This window comes from Ursus maritimus (assembly GCF_017311325.1).
Source record: "Ursus maritimus isolate PB19 chromosome X unlocalized genomic scaffold, ASM1731132v1 scaffold_X1, whole genome shotgun sequence".
Classification (NCBI taxonomy): domain Eukaryota; kingdom Metazoa; phylum Chordata; class Mammalia; order Carnivora; family Ursidae; genus Ursus; species Ursus maritimus.
This window is the reverse complement of record NW_024423319.1, coordinates 85343001-85366216: the sequence shown is the minus strand read 5'-3', so window position 1 is coordinate 85366216 and position 23216 is coordinate 85343001. Positions and strand designations below refer to the sequence as shown.

Genomic DNA, 23216 nt, shown 5'->3' with positions numbered 1-23216 from the left:
GACTCAATAAAGTATAAATGTCAATTCTCGCCAAACGGATGAACTACGATTCCAATTAAAATCCTAACTTCTTGGTCAAAATTGACAGTGAATTCTGAAATTTATAACACAAATGCCAGGTGCCTAAAATACCCCAAGCAATATCAAAGAACAACAATTCTGGTGGATACGAAAACTTACGTAGCTATAGTAATAAAGATAATGTGGTATTGGCACAAGAACACTCAAATAGAGCAATAAAATGGAATAGGTATCTAGACACATACATATAAGTACATTTGATTTACAACAAAAGTGGTGCTGCAGGGCAGTGGGGAAAATCTCTTCAACGATGTTGGGTACATTGTACAGCCCCATATTAAAAACTGAAATTCGATGCCAATAGCATCCAGTTTACACAATTCAATTCCAGAAGAATTGGATATTTAAACGTGAAAGACAAAACAATACAACTTTTTTTTTTAAAGATTTTATTTATTCGACAGAGATAGAGACAGCCAGCGAGAGAGGGAACACAAGCAGGGGGAGTGGGAGAGGAAGAAGCAGGCTCATAGCAGAGGAGCCTGATGTGGGGCTCGATCCCGTAACGCCGGGATCATGCCCTGAACCGAAGGCAGACGCTTAACCGCTCTGCCACCCAGGCGCCCCCAAACAATACAACTTTTAGATTAGGGAAAGATTTTAACAGGATACACAAAAAATAGCACTGTTAGGAAAGAATAGATTGATGGATTGGATTAACTATTTCTGATCATTGAAACCACTGAGAAAACAAAAGGGACATTAAATGATATCTGTAGTAAAATAACAAAAGGCTTACATCCAGAATATATGAAGAATTCCTTGCAAGTCAACAAGAAACCCAACCCAATATAAAAATGAGCAAGAGAGATGCCTGGGTGGCTCAGCTGCTTAAGCGCCTGCCTTCAGCTCAGGTCATGACCCCAGGATCCTGGGATCGAGTTTCGCATCGGGCTTCTTGCTCAGTGGGGAGCCTGCTTCTCCCTCTGCCTGCTGCTCCCTCTGCTTGTGCTCTCTCTCTCTCTCTGACAAATAAATAAATAAAATCTTTTAAAATTTTTTTTTTAAAAATAAAAATGAGCAAGAGAGTTGAACAGGCACGTCACCCAAGTGGATATCGACATGGCCAATAAACATATAAGAAGGTGCTGAACTTAATTAGTCAGCAAATTAAATGCTCCATAAGATACTAATATATACCTAGCAGAGTGGTTAAAATGAAGAAGACTTGCGATACGGTGTTGGTGAGGACGTAGAGCAACAGGAATTCCCGTACGTGGTTGATGGAAGTGTAAAGGGTTAACAATCACCGGGTGACACTGGCATTATCCACTAAAGCTGACTTACCCATACCCTATGATCTAACATTTCTACTCCCAGGTGCACTCCAACAGAATGAGTGCATCTGTGCCATCAGGCTATAAATGAATCCGTAGCAAGAATACTTGCAGAAAGGACACAACTGCATACATCCAAATGCTTACTAATGTGGATTAAGGTGCGGCAATGAAACGAACAAATTACACCTACATACGACATGTTCAACTTGGTGAACAAAATAAGTCAAAACCAAGAAATTATGTGCTATAACTCCATTTATGGAACCTTCATTAACAAGCAAGGCTAAGCTGTAATTTTAGAACTCAGGATAGGAGCTACCTTTGGGAGGAAGAGGGATAGTGATTGGGACAGACATATAGAGGATAGGGTTTCTGAAGTCCTGGCAATATTCTATTTGTTGACCTGAGTTGTGGTTACACAAATCTGTTCATTGAGTTGTTCATTTATTTTATGTGTTTGTTCCCATGTGCGTGCTGTATGTCAGAATTTTAAGTTAAAAAATCGAAAAAGGTATGAACCTTACAGAAAACTCTCAAAGCTCAAATGCATATGAAAAGATGTCCATAACCATTAGTAACCAGAGAAATGCAAATTAAAGCAGTACGACATGACTTTACATCTTTTAGACTGGCAAAAACAGCTTCATTGTATTAATTATTGGCAGGAATGCGCATAAGAAGTCCCATTCAATGATGTTGGAAGTCTAGACTTACCAGGCCATTCTGAGGGGTGTGTGTGTGTATCTCCTATGACCCAACAACTCCAGCCTTCACTATATATTCCCAGAAATTTCCTACACAGATCCAGGAGACAGGTGACAGGTTTACTACAATGTTACTTGTCATGACAAGGTGTTGATTACCATTTGGGGTCCATCTTTGGAAATGGCATAGCTGAAATGTGGCAATTGCACTCCATAGAGTACTATGCAGAATTAGAAGCAACAAAGTAGGGGCGCCTTGGTGGCTCAGCCAGGTGTTTCTGACTCTTGATTTTGGCTCAGGTCATGATCTCGGGTCCTGAGATGGAGCCCCATGATGGGCTCCGTGCCCAGCAGAGAGTCTCTTTCTCTCCCATCCACTTGTTCTCCCTCTCTCTCAAAATACATAAGACCTCTTAAAAATACATATAAAAAATAAAATAAGTAGCCAGGATCAGGCACCAACTTAACCAAATGGGTCAGTTAACAACACCGGTAGTGGGACAAACCGACATAAGGGGCTTCCTAATGATCACTAAGCAAAGCAAATCGTCACTTGTGTGCTAGGTATTCTTGCCAAACACGTAATCCAAATTTAAGCTGAAGGAACCATCACAGAAACACAAATTGAAGGGCATTCAGGTCTCCTGGGTAGCTCAGTCAGTTAAGTGCTGGACTCCTGATTTCAGCTCGGGTCATGATCTCAGGGTCCTGGGATCGAGCCCCACGTCAGCCTCTGCACTCGGGGCAGAGTCTGCTTGTCCCTCTCCCTCTGCTTCCCCCGCCCAAATAAATAAATGAATAAATAAAATATTTTTTTAAAAAAAGGAAAAAAAATGGAAAGGCCTTCTTGTACCGGTCATGTGTCAAAGTCATAAAAGATAGAGGCAGGCTGAGAACTCTTCCGGGCTAAAGGAGACTAGAGACAAGGCAACTAAAATGGGATCTTAAATGCATCTGGGACCTGAAATAGGACAACAGTGAGATGAGTGGTGAAATGTGTATCAGGTGTCTAGATATCCCATCATGTCGATGTTAATTTACTGATTGTTATAACTGTAGGTACATAAGGCATTAACACTTCGAGAAACAATAAAGAATATGTGAGGGGTGCCTGGGTGGCTCAGTCGGCTAAGTGTTTGACTTCAGTTAAGCTTTTGACTTCGGCTCAGATCAAGACATCAGGTCCTAGAACCCATCCCTGCATCGGGCTCCATAGTCAGCGGGGAGTCTGCTTGGCCTCTCCCTCTGCCACTCCCCTCCCCTGGCTCATGCTCTCTCTCAAATAAATAAATAAATTCTAGAAAACAAGAGTATGTGATCCCTTTTATAGTTTCAGGATATAATTCATAGACCATAAAATTCACCGTAAGTGTACAATTCAGTGGCCTTTCGTATATTCACAAAGTTGTGCAACCATTGCTAGAACATTCATTCCAGAGCACTTACATCACCCCAAAGAGAAACCCCATACCCATTAGCAGTGGTTCCCTGCTCCCTCCTTCAGCCAGCACCCCCTGGCAATCCTTGATCTACTGTCTCTCTCTCTCGACTTGCCTATTCTGAACATTTTAAACAAATGGAATCATACAGCATGTGGCCAGGGTGTCTGTCTTCTTGAACTTAGTGTAATGTTTTCAAGGTTTTTCCGGTGTTGGAGCATGTGTTGGCACTTTATTCCTTTTTATGGCAGAATAATAGTCCATGGTATGGATATATCCCTTTTTAATCCATTCATCAGTTGACGGGCACGTGGGTTCCACCTTTTGGCCATTATGAATACGAATAGTGGGGGCGCCTGGGTGACTCAGTCTGTGAAGTGTCCAACGCTTGGTGTTAGCTCAGGTCATGATCTCATGGGTCCTGAAATCCAGCCCCCCCATGGGGCTCTGTGCTCAGCAGGGAGTCTGCTTGAGATTCCCCCTACCCCCCACTCACACATGCATGCTCTCTAAAATAAAGAAATCTTTTAAAAAAATAAATCTTTAAAAAAAATAAATAGTAGTGCTGCTGTGAACGTGTTATTTCTTCCAGTATGTTTTCACTCCTTTCGGGTGTATACATAGGAGCAGAACTGCCCCGTCATATGGCAATTCTATTTAACGTTTTGAGGCACTGCCAAACCTTTCCAAAAGGGCTGCCCCATTTTAAACTCCCATATAAAGCACTGTCTTCATATTACTTTTTGTGACTTTTTTAAAGTCTGAAATTGTTTCAAAATGGAAAGCTTAAAAAAAAAAAAGAAGACTACAGCCAGTTTGCTGTGTGTCCTTTCGGAAGAGCCAACATACCAATATCCGTCCCTTTTTTGGGGTTGAGAAGATTGAGAAAAAGTGAGAAGCCCCCCCCGCCCCCGTCATGTCATTTCTACCCTCCTAAGTCTTGCTTTGGGAGTCAATTCAATACTGGCCCATTGGACTTGAGGGGGGAAATGAAAACCTGACAGCGTATAAATTCTTCAGCGTATAAATTCTTCACAGCAGTCCCCATTGTCAACACTTTTTTTTTTTTAATGACAAAGGGGCTCAAAGAGCATCACAAGTATGGGAGCGGAGATGGGAGAAAGAAAACTGCCCTTTTGATTAATTAGGAGGTATTAAATATAACCATGCTACCCAGAGACCTTTATCATTCTTCCAAGGATGTCAAATACCTCAAGGACAAGGGACTTTCTCTCCCAGGACACAGGGGCCAGTGGTTTCAGTGCAGAATTAGAGGATATACTGACAGGTGGATAAAAAGCCAAAGGACACAAGCGCACACAAAGAAACCACAATCTTTTCCAAGCTCCAAGTCATTAGCTTTATTTTCACTGAATTCAGCATGGGGTGACAAAAGTGCATTATTATCACCGTAATCAACTATTACATGCAGACCTTTCCCTATAATTCACTTTCCACTTTAAATCTGTTAATTCATGCTAATTAAAAATACATGATCTCTTACTAAAAATCTTCAAATTCATATACTCCAAGGATTTATGACTTCTTCTCAAAACATTACATTCTTTTCTTACGGAGAACGTAATGGTTTCAATTGCTAGGTCTTTTTTTTATGTTTAGAGGATTACATTTATTTACCGGGAGCAGACAAACAAAACATAATGTAAACATAGTTTTCCAGAAGCTATTTCCATTCTCTTCTTCCCTTTCTCTTGCAAACTGGTGACTTATCTTTACAAGTTCTCCATCATTCCATAAGGAAGCTGTTCTTCTGGGGCACCTGGGTGGCTCAGTCAGTTGAGCGTCCCACTACTGATTTCGGCTCAGGTGACTATCTCAGGGTCATGAGATCGAGCCCCATGACGGGCTCCGCACTCAGTGGGGAGTCTGCTTGAGATTCCCTCTCTCCCTCTCCCTCTGTCCGTTCTCTCTCCACCCTTTACCTCTCTTTCCTTCTCTCTCTCTCAGATGAATAAATAAATCTTTGGGGGGGGGGAAAAAAAGAAAGCTGCTGTTCTGATTTCATAAGAGATGGTGAACGGTGGTAAATAACCCAGTTTACTTAAATTCCAGAGTTCAGGGAGCAAATGATGGAGTGGAAATGTTGGGGCAGAGTGAGAGAGACGGATTCCAGGGAGACTGAGTCACTCACAGAAGTTACGGGGCTGTGGTAGAGGGAGAACAAAGCTCAACGGGGTTCCGGCGTGGGGGTGAGAAGCCAAAATGAAGGACAGTGAGGTAGCAGGGCGGTGTGACAGCCCATACAGGTGCTGTGCCTTGTGACAGTAATTACAACAGACACCAAATACTAATTAATAACAACATGTAAGTATCAATCTCTGAGAGTTGAAGCAGAAAGGAGGAAGGAAGGATGACATTACACGTTTTCTTTGGTTCACGGTGTTTCCTAGGCTGGTGTGTGAGAGCATCTTGGGTAAAATCAGAACAAGATCATTCTTTGCTAAGGTGATCAGCTGTCATGAGGTCCATTCTCTGCACTCTATCCATTGTTAAAGCCCCCTGGTTTATGCCTCCTGGAAAATAGTTATTCCAAACCCATACAGGTGAAGTCCTGAGGACACAACCATGGAGAATGTGTTTCCAGGTAGCCTGAAACCCAGCAGACAATGTAGCTGTTGCCCTAGAAACACAGAAATCTACATTGTATGCCAGGTTCACGCCCCAGACCTGGATGCTGGGCTTAAAAGTCCTCTCCACATAGGATTTCAACACAACTGCCTGCTGCAAAGTTCCTGGTATTGATTGTGTCTAGCACACTGGAAACACAGGTCAGAATGTGCTGCTGGGACTTACCTACTCTAAGTTTACAAGAGAAATTTCCTTAAACTGTAATACCATCCAACTGTCATTATGTAATCACATTTAGATGCCATGTAAAAGTCAAGAGATGAAAAGGATGGATGGATGGACGGATGGCTGGATGGATGGACAGATGGCTAGATGGATGGATAGATGGCTACATGGATGGATGGATGGACAGATGGATGGATGGATGGCTAGATGGATGGACGGATGGCTAGATGGATGGACAGATAGCTAGATGGATGGATGGATGGCTACATGGATGGATGGATGGATGGATGGATGGATGGATGGATGGATGGACAGATGGATGGATGGATGGCTAGATGGATGGACAGATGGCTACATGGATGGATGGATGGACGGATGGATGGATGGACAGATAGCTAGATGGATGGATGGATGGACAGATGGATGGATGGACAGATGGATGGATGGATGGGATGTATAGGTAGATAAGTAGGTAAGCAGATAGATGGTCTTGTGACCAGATGATACTTTCCCCATGGGGAAAAGAGAGGAACAAAAGAAAAGAAAAATAATCTATGAGTCCTCCTTCTTGTGGCCTATGGATTCTTCCTTCTGGTGGTGCTGAAATATATACCTCATCATTCATAAACCTTGCTGGTTCCCACACTCCAGCTCGGTGTGTGTACAGGTATGCAAATCAAGGTAAAGCTTTAATTATTAAGGATTTCCCAGCAACCTCGCTCAGGACACTGTAACAGAGGCTTGAAGATGCCATCAGAGACCCAGTAGCCAGATGTAGCTACTGATTACAAAAGACAGGATCTACACTGGCTACTGAGCCATTGAGGGTACCCACACATTCCGGCAGCTCGATGATCTGCAGCCTTCTGGGGAGGGGCTCTGTGGAAGGAAAGAGGAACAGCATCAATCCTACAGATTTATGTGGAAATGCTATCAATAGATCTCCATTCCATATTTTCTTTATTGACATTCTGACAACAATCCCATGTACAGAGTTTTAAACAACCTCTAGATTTATTTCCTCAGTGTATACTGATGGAGTGATATGGAGGAAAGTGCCAGATACTCTCTCAGGTGCTAGAGATGCAGCACCAACCAAAACAGATGAAAATCCCTGCCTTTCTGGAGTGTCCATGATTGTGAGAAAAATCTACCATTGGTTATGTGGCATGTGTTTGCAGTACAATGTTATACATGAAAAACAAAGAACTGAGCAAATAAACAAGAAAAAAACCCCAAGCCACCATTTTATTGTGGCCTTGGAGCATTTTTGTTTGCTTTATGCCGCTTGAACTTGGCTCATCTATGCCATGATGTACATACGTAAAATACAAGGCAGTGAAAAAAACACTATTTCCCCATTATAAACGGAGGATGATACAGTTATTTCTACGAAATGTCTAAAACACCAAAGGAAGCTGCAAAAAAGATATGTCACCAAGTATTCAAAGCAGCAGCTCACCAGGACATCAGTTCCAAGCCTTCCTCCCATAATCCAATGTAGGTATAAAAAAAAGTTAGAGGATAGGTGTCCTCTCCATTGATTGACTGATTCATTCATTCAGTCAGTCACCCCAGAAATGCCTACTGAGTGTCTTTTCCGTTCTTTATACCAGGCACTGGGGATGTGACAGTGCCTGAAGTCTAAGATTAAAGGTGTGCCTAGGCAAAGGCAAAAAAGAAACTCAACTGATAGGTATGATCATTTCGCAGAGGAATGCCACAGCGAAGACGAATGCTATTTCCATAGGTAGTCAGGGAAAGCCTCGCTGTGGGTGTGACATTTGAGCAGCTCCCTGAAGGAGGAGGAGGAGAACGTGTCACATACCTGGGGTGAGAAAGAACACCGCAGAGGGAGGCAAGAGTCAGAACAAAGGCCCCAAAGCAGCACAAAAGCCTGGTGTCTTCGAGAAGGCATTCTTATATTAGCACATGCCCACTGTGGCCAATTATTATGTTTGACTTCTAAGATTATTCTAGAATGTAAGTGACCATGTGACTTTGCGTGTGACTCCTACCTTCTTAGGAATTTAAAATGCTTTGTCTATCACTTGGGAAAGGTTTAGAAAAGTTATCATCAATTGGAAGAAAAGCTACACTTAGAACTTGACTGGACAGGTCAAGTATCTGTTGCCAAGAAAAGTGCCTTTAAAATAAACTGTGTTAGCTGTATGAAAAGATGACTAGTTTCCTGGGAGCTCTGAATACATACATTTCAAGAGAATGATTTAACTACTTAATCACAGATGTCTAATTTTAAGAGAGAACCTACCTGCCAAGTTATAATAACAGTGTTTCACCAGGTGGTTAGATCTTAGGGGAGGAGGCCGAAATTTACAAGGTGAAGTAGGTTTTTGTTTGATTGCTTGGTTTTTTTTTCTCTTTTTAAATAAATTAAAACCAATTCCATCTATGAAGTACATTTTGGCATTGCCTGAAAGCCTGGGCATACCTACCAAAGGGGAAATAAAGACTGCTTGTGCAGGTTTGGCTGAATATTACCCTCAATGTAAAATAAAGCATTTATAGAACACGCCAATTTACATTTCATAAACCACTAAAACTTACTGTTCATAACTCTACTTTTATGAATAAGACTGGCAATTACAGTGAAACAAGTGTTTAGTTTGGTTAGTTTTAATGCCAAAATCCAAAGGATTATCTTTTATAAGTTTTGGTCTGTATTTAAATTAGAAGAACGATATTTTTAATTGTTGAAGCTTGCCCGACCTATCCTCCAACAATGTCCTTAAATTTAAAGAACTATAAAGTTACGATGGTCTTTTCCCCCTACTTCTCACCTTATCTAGGTAATACAAAAAGGGAAAACTGTAAATAAGATTTTATTAGAGGCGGTACGATAGACCTGTGTCAACCACCAACCAATAAATACACATTTTTCAAGCGTTTTAAAATATACAATAGAATATCTAAGGAAATACACTATAGCATAGACTATCAACCAATACCACATTTCCAAAGTCAAAGTCAAAGAAAAGGAATAGGGTCCAACTAAAAATGTCACATGATGTAACTCCATTATTTAAGAATTAAGAAGCCAGCTCAGCCCCAGGGCTGGGTGACCAAACTATAACCAAGTCTCATTCACGGTGCAGACAAACAAAACAAAGACAATAATTTTTTTAAAATTCTCTCCATACTGGCTAAAGACCATTTATTTGAGGTATACAGAATGGGAAAGAGAGTTTCAAGGGCAGAAGAAGACTGATTAACAGGGAAGCCTGCCACCTGCTGTTGAAAAGCCTGCTTGGACCTGGGATAAAGACCATGTCTTGAAATGTTAACCTCGAATCTGAAGACCTTCCCCTCCGGAATTAGAGCAGGGGTGACCTAGAAACCAAATCAAGAAGTAAGGAAACCCGCTGATGCTTAAAGCTAAGATCACAGATATAAAACGGCATTCTCATCAAAGTTCCACTAGAAATGAAAGAAATGAGGTTTTGTGGGTCATTCAACTAAAGAAGAGTAGATTTTGGCCTGTCTTTTAAAGGGTTATTGGGACAATTCTATTTGCCAATTCTATTTGGTCCCCCAAAAAGTATCACTGACTTTAGAAATTGTAGTTTGGGGGGCGCCTGGGTGGCACAGTCGTTAAGCATCTGCCTTCGGCTCAGGGCGTGATCCCGGCGTTCTGGGATCGAGCCCCACATCAGGCTCCTCCGCTGTGAGCCTGCTTCTTCCTCTCCCACTCCCCCTGCTTGTGTTCCCTCTCTCACTGGCTGTCTCTCTCTCTGTCAAATGAATAAATAAAATCTTTAAAAAAAAAAAAAGAAATTGTAGTTTGGGGAAAGAAATGTTGACCGCAAGCACTGTACATGGAAGTCAATGGAGAGCGATGACCGATATCATAGCGCTGCCCGAAGGTTCACCTTCCCAAGTCAAAACTGTCAAGTTGGGCTCTAGATGGCCCCTCTGACCCAAATCCAGGAGAGCTCACATATTTGAGGGCATGTACCCACAGCTTTCTGTAACTCACTAGTACAGTCAACTTCTAAAATATAGTCATGGATTTGACAGAACACACCCCAGAATGCTATTCTTTTTTTTTTTTTTTAAGATTTTATTTATTTATTTGACAGAGAAAGAGACAGCCAGTGAGAGAGGGAACACAAGCAGGGGGAGTGGGAGAGGAAGAAGCAGGCTCCCAGCGGAGGAGCCTGATGTGGGGCTCGATCCCACAATGCCGGGATCACGCCCTGAGCCGAAGGCAGATGCTTAATGACTGAGCCACCCAGGCGCCCCCCCAGAATGCTATTCTAACCAAGTCAGACTTTACTTTTTGAAGTGAACAAAAATCGTCTCCCATGGGGGAGATCTCATGGGAAGTGTTCTGGTCGCACGCACACAAGGAAACTTCAGGAAGTGTTGGACATGTCTGCTACGCCTCCATTGTCGTGCTAGCATCATGCGTGTTTGCATCACGTTCAAACTCATCAAATCGTACAGTTCTTTGTATACCAATGACACCTCAATAAAGTCGTTTACAAAAAACCAAAACAACTAAGCTCCTTAACTCGACGACAGCCCAGGAAAGAAATGCACACATACACAGTGTGTCAGGGGCTGAAATGATGTCAGAGAAAAAAACCAACCTTTGAAATGCAGGTGACTAATTCAAGTACGTTCTTGTGAGCTGGGGATTCCTTTTGTGTGACGGTAAGAGTATCTGAGCCAGGGTCTCACCACGGCCAGCGTGGGATGGCAGGCCATCCAACCCTCACATACCTGAGATCCCATGACTAGACTGACCAAAAACATTCACACCAGCTGATGGTCACTTGACTCTCACATCGCTCTATTTAGTAAATTGCTCTGCAAGTCAACCTAAGAGCAAGGTGAACCTTTTCTGAGACGCTCCTGCTTAAGACATTTAAAAAAAAAAAAGAAAAGAAAAGAACCGACCTGCCCTGCCAGATAATTCTAGTCTGAACAGGCCTGGGAAGGGATGGGGTTGGCGCAAGATCCTAAAACAAGCTTCTAAAGGCGAAACCACTTAGAACCCATAAAGACGGACTCAGACTAGTTTCTTAAAAATAATATTTAGCAATTAGACACATGCCTTTAATCCTTCTCAACGAAAACCAAATTTTCTTTTTTACACAATCGCTGGATGAAAACATGAATCATTTCACTCATTAAAAACGCTCCGAGAAAAAGGATAATTTTCACCTAAGTAACAGCCTTCTTATGGACAAGTTCCAGAAATTAACTGAACTCAAATCCACGTGCAAATATATCTCACTGTCACTCCCCCGCTCTGAAAGGAACCCCTCAATTTGCTCCATATAATGTCAGCAGTGTGCAGCTGTAGGGAGGAACTCTTATCATTGAAGAAAAGAAAGTCATTTGCATTCTATCAATGGTTAAGTTAAAAAAAAATAAAGAGTATCAAAACAAGGTGACTGTTTTCTGAACCTATAAATAACCACGCAGGCAGTTCCTCCAAGATTCCTTGACTCAGACGTTGATTTAATCACAATTAACCCATTACGATGCTACATTACTGGGGTCTTTCTAAAGCTGGTCTCCTTTCTAAGCTTCGTGCTATTTTCTTTCTTTCTTTCTTTCTTTTTTTTTTTTTAAGATTTTGTTTATTTATTTGACAGAGGTAGAGACAGCCAGAGAGAGAGGGAACACAGGCAGGGGGAGTGGGAGAGGAAGAAACAGGCTCATAGCGGAGGAGCCTGATGTGGGGCTCGATCCCATCACGCCGGGATCACGCCCTGAGCCGAAGGCAGACGCTTAACCGCTGTGCCACCCAGGCGCCCCCGAACCCCGTGCTATTTTCTAAAGGCACCCGTATCACACAGCCCCCCCAATACTGCAGGTTTCATTTATAATCAAATCAGCACGCCTCTGCTTTTGCCACTGGAGAAAACTCCTTTGGTCACTGAATGTGTTCACAGTGCTAAAGTCTTCACTTGGTCTCTCTTCACTCTTCCCCTCAAGTTTCACTCAGCTCAGATGGAGTGAAGAGGAGTGAATACTCGGCCTCTGCAAACGGCTTGGCCCACTGTTCTTCCCCCTCTGCTAGGCCCAGCTCAGAGAGACTCTTCTAGGATTCTCAAAGGCCTTCCCAGAGTCTTCTGGAAAGTTAGCTACATGCTACCCAGGGCCAGCTTCCAGATCATTCAGTCTGTGTCTCAGCCAGACACACGAGCCCAATTGCTGTTCAATTATTTGTTTAGAAATGTGTCTCCCTCTGAGAAGGTGAGCTCTTTGAGGGTAAGATCGGAGTCCTATTCTTCTGAGATTCCCCAGGGACTAGCACAGTCCTCTTCTACTATTCGTCAAAGAAATCTGAATTAAGTGCCTGGCACCGGTACTAACACACTTCGAAAAATAAACCAAGGGGTGTCTGACTGGCTCAGTCGGCAGAGCATGGAACACTTCATCTTGGGGTGGTAGGCTCGAGCCCCAAGTTGGGTGTAGAGAGGACTTCAAAATAAAATCTTTGGAACACATAAAATAAAATAAACCAAAAATTAGTGAAAGAGTATCTCCATGTCAGGAAAATTCTTGTATTTCTTTATCCTTTAAACAATACTTGCTTCCCATCTCAGTTTTATGGTACCTTTCTGTAAGATTTATGGGTGCTTATAGGCTCAAGCTACTTGTAAAAGAGCATATTTTCCTAACAGAGCACAGGTCAGTGATAGCACTGTCTCAGAGTGCGTGTTGCTATATAAACCTTTGCAGTACAGAAGAGTCCTGGGGGTTCAGGAAGGCTCTCCGAAACGCCCTCAATTCCATATAAGTAAGCAAGATCTACTCTGGTGAAATGAAAAAATTCGAGACAACTGAACAGGGAATGGCGGGGGAGGGAAGAGAACAGAAGAGGGAGGGAAGAGAACAGAAGAAAGAAAAGAACAAAAGCAACATCCGTGCGTTATAATTTCTTTTGCTTGTGAAGGTTACAAAATGAACTCTATTGTGATCAAAGGAAGCCTCTTCTAAAAACCATAGGTGTCTACCAGAAGCAGTACTGGGCGTCAATTATTAGGAGGTCTATGGTAGTATGTGGATTTCTTTTTAATTATTGGTTTGGGTAAATGGCCCACACCACAAAGGAACAGGGAAGAAAGCTCACATGGGAAGATCTGGAGGGGCTAATAAAAGTGGTTCGAAATGATGGAGGGCTACATGTATATATCATGCCTGCTGATACTATCTGATGACCTCGTGCCAACACCCACAAGACATTCACCAAGAGGAACAGGATGACAACCTGGATTCTACTTGTGTAAGAAAGAGAAAACAAAACAGCTAATTGACATTTATAAAGACTGTCCTGATGTGCGCTAAATAAAGGAAAAGGGCAGAACTGGCTATTTTTAAACGTCTGGAGAACGGAAGGAAGCCAGCAGTATAAAATATCAAATATTCGCTCCCACAGTGATCGCTGCCCAGTGAATGTATGACCAGTTCAACTGGTCAGAAAGAAACCAAAAGTGTTTCGGTGGTAATAACTCAGCACTGACCAAGGGCCCTGAAAAGTCGTGACAACAGCATTTTTCTCCCCTTCTTCCCTCCTTATTAGTTGATCCTGGACTAGGTCTATGCTCACAGTGGAAGGTGTTTGCCAATATATGGATGGTGTTGTCGAGCGCATGTCAGTGCTTAGAGAAACACTATCCATCTAATTTAAATGAGCCAGACTCAAAACGTAATGAAGACAAAAATATCCAAAGATGAAGCTCGCTGCTTACAAGTGGAGATGGATTTTGAGATCACAGAAGTAGTCTAGAATATTAAAGGGAAGAGGGATAGCGAAGAGGGAGGGCCATGGAAAATGGCAAAGGACAAGGAGGAGAGATGTAGGTCAATACAGCCCAGGGGAAAAGGGGTGTATGGGACACCCAGCCACCCCATGTAGGTACTCGTCGACGAGGGAACAGCTTCATGGGTGGTCCTGGTAACTAGGTGGAAGAGGAAGGGTATTGGACGGAGAGAACCGGAAGTTGGGAGGGGAAGGATACAGAAGGAGTAACTCGCTCGGGAGTTTAAAAAAAAAAAAAAGGTAAGAAGGTGAGCATCTGGAGTCAGAGAGAAAGGGAAGATTATTCAAAGGCCTGAGCAAAGGCAAGAGATGAAGGAAGGAAGTCTCTCTTCCTGTGCAAGGTGGAGGGAGACGTGGTGGCAAACTTTACTGCTAGGTTGAAAGGGTAAATAACAGAAACACAACTGCTGTTTATATTCATGGTAACACAGGGGAAATCTGGTTCCTCTTTCTAGGAGTGGAGAAAGGGGTCAGGAGAGATAGTTGGCAGTAAAGGATAACATAACCTTGAAAGGACTGGCTAAAGAGGGTAAGAGAATGTGTGTGTACGTGGGGAGGGCGTGGGAGGGGGGTAATCTGGGGAATGTGAATGGCAAGGTACCGGGGTAGTGATTTTCAGTCAAAAAGGAATTGCAAGGAATAGCATTTCCAGAAAATGGCCGGGCCTAAGAAGCTCAGATATGAAGGGGGACCCTCAACTTCTAATGAGAACACACTAGATGTAAGTAGGCAAGCCTAGAAGAGCCACGAACTCAAGAGCCTAATGAGCGATCCAAACCACAAGACTGCGCTTTCCTGGCATCCGCGGCCTGTGGGTTGCCCACACATCCCGTGGAGATGTGACAGGCCAGGAATGATCCCAACTCGCCTAAGTCCCGAATCACCTGGTCCGCATCGCAGCTCAATGTCCCTAAACCCCCATTTCGTTCACCCGCTTCCCATTCCTAGCTGGCAGGCCAATTTCTCGCTGACAATTACTATTTATTCTGACATTATCTCTCTTTTATGTCCTATACTGATTATTCCACTTTCTGTGGTCTGGGGAACAAACTGTTAAAAAAAGAAAAGAAAAGAAAAGAAAAGAAGAAAAATTCCATACAATGATAATTCTTGCTGAGAGGTCGAAGAATCCTACGGCTGTAGTCCCCCACAGTTAACTCAAGCCCCACGCCCACCAGAGAGCTGGTGTGTACCTGACTTTTCTTTCCTAAATGCTCCTATGGAAGCCAAGACGGACCATGGACTTAGGGATGGAATAAGTGGAGGTACTTCAAAGGGCAGAATCTAGACAATTTGGTGGGGGGAAAAAAGAGAGAGAGAGAGAGAAATTCCTTCCATGGACTTTTATCCTTAGGCAAAACCTTACCATCTCTGTGCCCTCCTATGATTACATCTCCTGATTTTCGAAGGTTAAAAGAAACCTGAAGGAGCTTTAAAACCATGAATAAAAAGTTTAGAAACTGGAACTCTTGAGACCCAGTCAAGAAAACAAGTCATGTTTTGTATTCGATGTGCCAGGAGGGACAGACCGAAAACTCGTCGGAAAATTGTCATTTTACCAACATATCAAATAACAAGTTACAAAACGGCATTTTCCGAAGTGTGTTCAAGTTCGGAGTATTAAACCAAGAGACGATTACACACACACACACACACACACACACACACACACACACCAATTCTTTCAATCAATTAAATCTGGGAAATGTTGTAGATGTAACCATACGCTCCTCTTGAAGCTTCCATACAAACATTCAAAGTTCTGAGAAGTCCTGCAGGAAAGAAACCTATTTAATGTTATACAACCCAGCTCTTCCTGAACTTATTCGACCACAGTTTTTCCCTGTCTCCTGAAAACATGGTTTGTGAAACACCATCCCAGGGAGTACAAAGGCTACATGTCTCCACATCGTTCATCACGTAAGCTGGGGAGAAGTCTGGTTGGCAACAGACCCATCACAAAGGAAGAGGGATACTCAAGCGAGAGGGCCACCGAATGAGACAAAGGGCAAAGAGAAATAAATGGCAGGCAACATAGCCAAGAAGGAAAAAGGTGCCAAGCGTGGATGGGCCAACCTTGTAGGCTAAGTAAGCCCTCACGGCACCTACCTTCGGCTGTCTTGTGTCCTTTCAAAGCCACCAGTTTCAATCACCAGGAGCCCAACTAAGGACTGTTCAGTATCTTTTAAGGAAGAGTTTAAAATCATTTCACTTATTATGGAACTTGGCTATCTTGATGGAAGTCATGATGCCACTAACGGAATGAAGCTCTCCATCTACCTGTTGGTCCTACAAAGCCGCTCACTCAGCGTCGTGCCATCAGTAAGCAGGCCCAATACGGAAATCACGTACGTAGTAAATATGAACCCCGCTGTGTTTGCGGTGTTTACGAACATCCACGGCTCTTTCACCATATGAGCCTTTGACCCTTACGAGAATCTCATGAAGCCTACAGTTCGGTTACTACCCATTTACAGATGGGGAAACAGGATTAAAGATCCCCGCCATGAACAGCTCATATACAAAGAGAGGGGACTCTAGTGACTGCCTGACAAATCAATGAGCAAAGAATCCTGGCCAAATAGTCAACAACAGGAATTTATTTGGGAAAGCAGCAAGGTACAGCAGGAAGATCGGTGATGTCTGCGCAAAAAGTTGGGGTCTCTGTGATCCAGCAAACAATGTGGCTTCTCTGGGTCTCAGTGTGTTCCCCAAGCAGATGAGAATACCGACCTTACCTATAATGCGATTGTGGAGATGATCGCACAAAATGAGGTTTATGAAAGTGCTTTGTTAATTTCCATGTGCTCTGCAAATAGATTTAGTTCTCTAACAAGGGTAGAATCTGAAGGTGGTGTTTTCATGTCTTATCTTTGCAATCGGAACCCTCCTTCAGATGCCTGAGCCCTCCCTTATCATCTGGAGAGCGCTACAGTAGCTGTGTTTGAGGGCAAAGGTATCTAAACCAGGGCAGGCACCTGGCCCCACAGTGCTGGCCAAGATCCGTCTTGAACCACTTGTTTCAATGCCTTGGAAATAGGAGTGACTAAAGCTTTCACATTTATTACGTTCGGTTTAACTTCAGTTTCTCGTCTGTACTAGAAGGTTCTATTTCTATCCCCAAAGCATTTAAGTATCATCAGTTTTTTTTTCCTAAGAGATACTAAGTCTTTCTTTTTTTTCAAATGAGGGTATTATTAACGCCCCATCTACCATCACAGTGATTGCTTTTTTTTTTTAGTTTTTCTTAATTGAGGAATAACTAACACACAATCACCTGCACATGTTGAAAGTGTGCAATCTAAGTTTTGACACATGCATACACCTGTGAAATCATCACCACACCAAGCTAGTGAGATTATCCACCAGCCCCAAGTGCCCTTTTGTAATCCTTGCCACCCTACCTCTCCCACCCCAAGCAACCAGGGATCTGCTGTCTATCATTCTAAATTTTTTTTAAAGATTTTATTTATTTATTTGAGAGAGAGTGAGAGAGCACGAGCAGGGAGAAGGAGCAGAGGCAGAGGGAGAAGCAGGCTCCCTGCTAAGCAGGAAGCCTGACTTGGGACTCGATCCCAGGACCCCAGGATCATGACCTGAGCTGAAGGCAGGACTGAGCCACCCAGGCACCCAGCTTTCTGTCATTCTAAATGTCTCTGCATGTTCTAGAATTGTATATAAATTGAATCATACGGTAGATAGTTCTTTCCTGTCTGGCTTCTTTCACGTAGGGTGGGGGTCCCTCCACGTTGTTGACTCTAGGAAGAGCTCACTTTTCATTGTTGGGTAGTATCCCTCAGACAGATACACCACAATTTGTTAATCCATTCACCTGCTGATGGACCTTGAGGCTGCTTCCAGTTTTTAGCTATTACTTATAAAATCGCTATAAACGTGTAGACACAGGCTTTCTTTTCTCTAGGAGTGGAATATCTGGATCCCACGGTTAGTGTTAGGTTTAACGATGTAAGACGTAGCCAGGCATCTCCCAAAATGTCTGTGCCATTTTACATATCTACCTAAACGTATTAAGAGTTCTAGACCATCCGCAAACTCACCAGCACTTGGTATGATCAGACTTTTTCACTGCAGCCATTCAAATAGGTGTATCGTGGTACATCGCTGGTATCTCAATTTGCATTTGCTTAATGACTACAGATGGTGAACATCGTTTCATGTGCTTATCTGTCATTTGTCTGTGTTCTTTGGGGAAGTGTCTGTTCAAACCGTCTGCCCATTTTTTCTAAGCAGTTTCCTTATTATCGAAAACCCCATCGGTTTTCACGGATGGTGCCAAACAGGTAATGAACTCGATCAAAATCTTACATAATTCGTGGTTCCCCAAGTGGATAACAGAATCCACCAGTGCTGAACTAAAATAGTCTCCAAATATCACGACAAACTTGAAATGCTTTTAAAGCTTGAAAAGGATAGAATTCTTTTTCTTGGTACTGCTGCTCACTCTACATAGCTTCGGAACTCAATCAGTGAACGAAATAATGGTATTTTCACGGACTCCAGTGGTACCTAAACTATCTTCGCTCTTCCTCGGCACATTAGCTAAAATCACCAATGTTCCTGTCCTGAAGCCCCGTTTCACACTTCGTGCTCACTGGATGCTAATCCCTTAAGATTCCATTTTACAAAAATAATTTCTGATGTCAAACTTGTGCCCACATTGAAAGAGTGACAAAGGCCAAACCTCTAGCTCTCTGTACGTGCAAATCCGTCACGGCTACAATGTGATTTGCAAGCGCGAGGATGAAGGCTCCTTTAAGATCTACAGAGTAAGCTAGATCGAGGGCAGCTATAGGCTTTCCTTTGAGGAAAAGCAGGCCCGGTTCTGCCGTGCAGGGCCATTGGTTCTCAGCTCAATTCTTACAGTTGATGTGGGTTTCCTTTTAGATGCCTGGAAAATGACTCTGCTGACCACATCCACATTCTGAAATACTTTTTGAGAACTTGTAACCAAACTGCAGGAACTGACTCATTTTGCAGTGCCCAGCCCCCACACAGTCGTTCCAGAATAGACTCCAGTCAAAGGCAGAAATATCAAGGTCTTAGAACGCAGGCAGCAAATTGTCTATTTATATGGGGGAAGCAGAGGAGGAAATCCCGGGGTGCATGGGGTAAAACGGCTCAGGCCCCAGGAGACCATCAGACGTGACCAGTCTTAGACAAAGGACCAAAGAGAATACACCGCTTCACGGATAACACATGTGTCTCCCTCAAAGCTAGAAGTCAGAGACTGGTGGAAAAGGGACCTTAATACCCAGCTCTCTATATTTCACCTAGAAAGCAGATTCAGTTGAGGGATGTACACAGGAGAATTGGGGGGACGTGGGGGCTTGGACTCCCATTCCTGAATTCCTTGCTCTATCAGGAACACGCCCCTCATTTCTCAGGAGCTAAGCAGGAACGGGCCCCAGGTCGGGGATGCCAGAAAGAAGTAAGGCAAGGGCCCAAGGCCACCTGGGTGTAGGACCAGAAATTTGCAGGTCTCCTGGGGCTCTCCTACATCCTTCCTTATCCGCTTCCACACCTTTCTCTCTCAGCTCCCCATCCCGCTCATCCAAGGGAGCTGGCTTCTGTCTGAAGAGCCAACGCTCCACTCCCTTCTCCCAGTACTGAGTTCCTATCTCAGGGGGTGGGTGGAAAGGAGCGAACTAGGCCCTCCTCCACCAAACACTCTATGTTCCCCAATTACTAATTTCTCCAACCCACAAGTGAAACTCATTCTCTCAGTCAGTTTCAGCCAGAGGCAGTGAGGAAATCCGGTCCAGTTGAACTCAACTATAAATGACAAAACCAGTAACTCTTTTCTACAGGTGGGTCCCTGGCTCAAAGAATATGAGTGCTAACCCAAATGCATAACTAACCAGTGGAAAGTCGGGCTCGATGAGAGGAGTTCAGGGATGACATCTCAGGTGGTGTGAAGGAAAGATAAATCTGGACAATTGCCACAAAGAGCTATCAAGCCCCTGCGACCCCTTCTGTGTTGTCAGACCCGGCTGCATGGTCCAATGTCAATGCAAGGACGTGTACATACATTCTGTGTCTGTTCTGAAGCCACGTCAGTGAATGTGAAAAGCCCCAGAGGACAGAAATCGTACATACCTTACACAAAAGGGAGGACTTTTACTATCAGGTGACGATAGATGAGGGGCTGCAAGCCATTTACAGCAATCAACTCTATCTTGAAGAGACTACAAAAATGTCTTTAACGCAATGATTTAAAAAGAGAAAAAGCTGATATAAGTCCACTCCTCCCAATGGGGCAACTGCTCTGACTTTCCCACGCTCCCTTTCTGCCTCCAACTGTAACACGACTGCAGCGTAACACAGCTGTCTAACCCGGATCGAGCAAGTTTTCGTACAGAATTACGAGGACATCTGTCAATTAACTGAACGTAAACCTGAGGGCTACGAAAAAGAAAACATGGCATTTTTTAACACCGAAGTGCTTGAAAATCGTGGCAGTTCCAAATTCTAACCTGTTTCACTGAGTGCAAAATGGCCAAAGACATGCCCCACGGGGAGTGAGTTTTTGGCGAGGCTGAAGGGCCTAGAAACATCCCAGGGCTAGTCACCTGAGGACCCTACACCTCGCGGAGGAATAAAGGGGACAGGAAGGGTTACCCACTTCAGGCTCCTTCACTGATAAGGAGCTGATAGTTCAACTTTCTTGCGCTCTACCAAGGTTTTCATATCCTCATTTAACTGACAGAAGCAGCATTTTACCCAAAGAGAGCCCTAGGAGACTTGTACACACTCCAGTTACGAGGCACCGTGGGCTGGGCTCTCCAGGATCCCTACATGAATCGCCCATACTCTCAGAACGCCATCTTCCTTCTCTCTCGTTCTCATCTCCTACCCTCTAGCAGCTTCTATGGCCAACAGGGCCCTACGCGATCTGACATTCACTACCCTCCAGACCTCTTCTGTTTCCTTCCCCCTTGCCTGCTGTTCCACACTGGCCTCCTTCCTAACCCTCGGACATACCAAGCTTGCTCCTCCTGTCTCCACTGCAGTGGTTTTGTTTCCTCTGCCTAGAACCTTCTTCCTCCACAGACCCACGGGGAAGCCTCTGAGCCAATATCACAACATGGGAGAGGCCTTTCCCAAAAGCTGCTCTTCCCCGGACTCCCGGATACTCATCTGGCTGACCTGGTTTTCTTTTTCTTTTTCTCCGTAGGTACCTAGGGACACCTGGCTTATACTTCCTGTGTCAGCCTCCTCACCCCCCTCACCCCGGCCCGGCCACGCAGGCAGGGACCTTGTTCACTGTTGTATTCCCAGACCGAAAACACCACCTGGCAGGGGTAGGTATACACCCCATGTTTGTAAAATGAACATTTCCCACATGATGTCTTTGCCAATTGTTCTGCTACAAGCTTCTCAAGTCTAGTTGGCACCTGGGGTCATTTTTGTTGACACCTAACCAAACACCCCATACTTCAAGGGCCAGGTGGACGGGAGTTGCTGGCGAGTGATCATTTCCCCAAACATTGAGAGAAATCATGCAGGGCTGGGGGGGAGGGGAGAAAGAACAGTTTTAGTCTCTCCCTGCGATTATAGGAAGGGGTTTATGAGTATGGATGTCAAACAGGGTGGAGAAAATGGTAGCACTGGATCCTGCTCGGAGAGAAGAGCCCGGAGATGATGCGCCAGCCTTTCAGAGTTCGAGTAATTTTCTCTTGCTTCTACCTTACTATTTCCCTCCACTGCACCGCGCACACCTCCCATTGACGCAGACCTCACAGCTTGTGCTGAACATAGAAAGTGCTTTCATTGTCTTTGCTGCTGTGGTCAACCCTGTACCAGAAAACACACAAGGTTTGCACCATGACAAAGAACTGAAATGGTTACTTAGGTGTTTTTCAAAACCGATGGCAAACGACTGCCAGGTGAAAAAAATCACAAAGTATTCGTAGTGGAAATCCTCCTTCCCTGCGTATCCGCGTCCCCCCCGAGAGAGAAGGTAGCCCTCATTTTTCACATCTCCACTTGAAGGTATTTTCAGAAACTCGCAAAAAACTTAACTGAGTGCGGAGCAGGATTTTTTCCTCCAAATTAGCTTAAATTCTCCTGAAAAATTCTTTCCCAAGACATCGTTGTGGATGCCTTTGCCGTCTCTTAGTGTGCTACAAACAGGGAAAGGAGTTGAAAGCGCAGGAGTTCTTAGGCTGTATTTCCTGCCACGTTCCCTACTAGGGGCCCTTCTTCCACCACCATCAAAAAAGAAAGAAAGACCATTTCTCTGCATTATTTTCCTGTCACAAGCCTTTTTTCCCCTGACTTTAAAAAAGAAGCCCGGCTGCCAAAGGAAGATGCTTAAAGACTTTTATATATGTCAGCCTGTGAAATGTGCCTTGTCGCAAAAATGGCAAAGGATCAAATAAAAGATGTAGTCACCGAGGGGAAAGGAACAAAGAGTGGGTTGCCTTCCCCTAATGGACCCTCACCCTGTCCTTTCTTTCTTCTGTCTGCAGGTAGGCGTTGAATCAGTTATGTGAGAATATGGATAAAGGAAGCAGGGAGGGAGGGAGCGAGGGAGACAGGGAGAAGGGAGGAAGACACGGAGGGAGAGAGGGAGGGAGGGAGGGAGGAGGGAGGAAGGAGGGAAGGAAGGCAAGCAGGCTCCATTAGTGTATCCTGTCAAGAGCAGGCTCAGTCCAAGGCCAGGAGAGGTTTTAAAGAGATTTCTAGGAGCACCTGGGTGGCTCAGCCAGTTAGGCGTCTGCCTTTGGCTCAGGATGTGATCTCAGGGTCCTGCACTGGGCTCCCTACTCACCATGGAGTTTGCCTCTCCCTCTCCCTCCCCCCACTCACGCTCTATCTCTCTCTCCAATACATAAAATCTTTAATTTTTTTTAAGATTTTATTTATTTATTTGACAGAGAGAGAGACAGCCAGGGAGAGAGGGAACACAAGCAGGGGGAGTGGGAGAGGAAGAAGCAGGCTCTCAGCAGAGGAGCCTGACGTGGGGCTCGATCCCAGAACACCGGGATCACGCCCTGAGCCGAAGGCAGACGCTTAACAACTGTGCCACCCAGGCACCCCTCAAATACATAAAATCTTTAAAAAGAGAGAGAGA

The 23216-nt window shown here is 44.1% G+C and overlaps 1 long non-coding RNA gene across 1 annotated transcript in view; it reads right to left on the bottom strand.

Moving 5' to 3' along the window:
• Window positions 1-6696: 6696 nt before the first annotated feature.
• Window positions 6697-23216, bottom strand: part of LOC103665851 — a 25175-nt gene continuing 8655 nt past the window's right edge. Inside the window, exon 3 of the long non-coding RNA XR_569422.2 lies at window positions 6697-7197. This is a non-coding gene — a long non-coding RNA (uncharacterized LOC103665851). The remainder of the gene's footprint in view (window positions 7198-23216) is intronic.